Source organism: Arachis ipaensis, chromosome B8 (assembly GCF_059453495.1).
Source record: "Arachis ipaensis isolate K30076 ecotype BB chromosome B8, ASM5945349v1, whole genome shotgun sequence".
NCBI classification, from domain to species: domain Eukaryota; kingdom Viridiplantae; phylum Streptophyta; class Magnoliopsida; order Fabales; family Fabaceae; genus Arachis; species Arachis ipaensis.
In genome coordinates this window covers 63,615,180-63,618,143 of record NC_142443.1, presented here as the reverse complement: position 1 = coordinate 63,618,143, position 2,964 = coordinate 63,615,180, and positions in this window count along the sequence as shown.

Below are 2,964 nucleotides of genomic sequence, written 5' to 3'. Positions count from 1 at the left end.
AGCATCAATTGAAATACACCTGAATATGGCTTATATACACCTATGTTTGTAGTGAGTTACCTGACACGTTGATGCCAAGCGCAGCCCCTATTGTTTTTGGTCTTACTTTAAGTGAACCGTAGCCGATTTTGAGTCTGTTTTCCTCTAATTTAAAGGAGTTAGCCAACTCCCTTAATATTCGGTGATGCACCCTTAGCGGCGGGATGTGCATCAGGCCACCAAATCCCAAATCCCTAACAATTATTTTCTTTTCCTCGCTCATATTTCTGAATTTCTTACTTAACAAATGGGTTGCACACTTAAGATCTTTGGTTTGCTGTAAACAAAGCAAAATTATAGTCAGATATATTTCTATTATATAAAACTGATTTCATCTAAGACATATATTTGTTCTTACATTTTTTCCAGCTCCGTTTCTGCCTGCCATTTTTTCTGAAATAAAAAATACACCCACAGATATCAGTAAGATACACCTATAGATATCAGTCAGATACACCCATAGATATCAGTCAGATATCACTCAAACATGAATAAATATACAAGGTCAAGCAACATTACAAGGTCAAGCAATATACACCCATGGACAAGCAAATATTAGAACAGTTGCAACTGTTGACTATATTACAGTATATCAGTTCAGAAATATACACCCAACAAATTATGCCATATACACCCAACAAATTACTCCATATACACCCACCAAATTACGCAATATACTCCCAAAAATCAGTTACGAGAAGAACTAGAACAAGAAGAACAATAACACCTAGAACAACTAAGAAGAACTGTAAAACCTAGAACCAAGAAGAACAGTAAAACCTAGAAAAAGTAGAACATTAAAAACAGTAAAATGAGACCTAGAACAAGAAGAACAGTAAAACCTAAAAGAACGTAGAAGAACAGTAAAAGCTAGTTCTTCGATTTTGAAATGTGGAAAATATACAAGATGAGTAAAATAGTAACGTACCTTGAGTAATATATCTTCATTTTTTCTGGAGATTGTTGATGGAGAGTTCTATCTTGTGTTGATGGAGAGTTCTAATCTTCGCGACGAGTTCTATCTCTGCAGTTTGCAATGTTGCTCGAAAATGGATGGTTTGTGTTTTCTTCGAAGAAGGAGAAGTAGAAGAGTGCGTCATAACGAGCGCTTTTTGTGAAGCGCAACCGTTGAGTTGCGCCCGTGTAAATGACGCTCCATCAAAGTGAATGAGTGCGCGTGTATTTTTGATGGGCTGGGCCAACTTGTAACACTTGTAGGCCGTTTTTGCTTGTATGTGTAGCAGGCCTATTAACAAAAATGTTGGTCCTAGGATTTCTCTTTAAATAATGGAATTCGAAATGTCAAATTATAATATATTAAATTTTTTTATATATTTGTTACTTAGGCCATTTGTAATCATAATATTGAAAAAGTATAAGTAGACAATGACAATATTAAATAATGTGAACAATAGATATGTCGAATTCAATTCACTAGGTGTACGGTTGGTTATTCTAATATTAAGATTTAGGTAGATAATTTAGGAGTGTAGTGTATTTTTATTTTATTAGTGGTTGTTCATATTGTTCAAGAAAGTCATTCGTTACTTAACATAACCCTTCTTAATTGTTGTCAAGCCCAGATCACTCCTCGGCGCACTCTTCTTCCTTCTTTGCTTGTCAGTCATAGTTACTAGCTTCTAAGCATGTCATCATCATGAAACGGTTGGTGCGAACATTTTGTCTCTGGATTGATGGTCTCTAAAGAAACATTTGTTCTTAATACTGCTGCGAAACGGTGGTCTATCCCCTCTACTAACTTTCGATTGCTCAGGCCTTCCGTGTTTCTTCTTTGCTCATGCCCCATCACCTCTTTAGACCTTACACCAACTTATAACTGAAAAACGACGCTACTAAAAGTCTGATAATTCAAAGTCTCTTCACCTAACAGAGGAATGGAGAGGGAAGGTTGGCGAACGAGAGAAGAACGGAAGAGATCGAATGCGATGTGCTGCTTTCGATGGTCGAGGGAGGTTCGGACTGAGGATTAGATGTGCGATTCCTTGGATAGCATTCTAAAGAACCCGCTACTGATTGCGGGTGGCTTGACGACGGCACCAATGACAGAGAGGGGAACGACTACAACGACTTCACTACTGTAAAAGTGTGAACGTGAAGCGAAGAAGAAATAGGACTTTAATTTCTAATTCAATTTTCATAAATTTTAAATATATTATTTTTTTAAGAATATATATATTAAATTGGACAGACAGAATTCTTTTATATTTAGAAATCTAATACATTCAAATAAAGTGGCTAGTCTAATTTTGAATGAGGCTCATTATATTTAAGACCAATTGCGACAGAAAGTTCAAAAAGAAATAATTGGCAGAATTATACAAATTTAAAGGGGTCGTTATACAATAACAGACATCTCGATAGAACAAAACAAAAAACAACAAAATACCTGAAAATCGTGTCAGACCATATGGGGTTCATTGGGAGGCTGATTTTGCCAGCCCAGGCTAGCATTCACCGTAATATTGATGCATTGCATCTTATGATCTTAGTATTGATTACGATTAAATTCTTTTTGTGCATCTTCAATAACGATTATTGTCTTTAAGGTTATTCTATTTAATTAACGGAATTCTAATTTTAACAAAATTACCATATGTATATTTAAAAATTAGCCATTAAATTAATTATTATTATTATTATTATTATTATTATTATTATTATTATTATTATTATTATTATATATATTTTAAAATTAGTTATTATGTATATATTTATGTATAATTATATATTATTTAATTTATTTTAATATATAAATTTATATTAATAATTAATTTAATGATTACTTTTTTGTGTATACTTAATATGGTTAAATATTAATCATCCTATTGTATTTTTTATAATACAAATTAGGCAACTAATAGACAATACAACATTTTTAGTTTGAGACAACATTTAAAAAGTGTT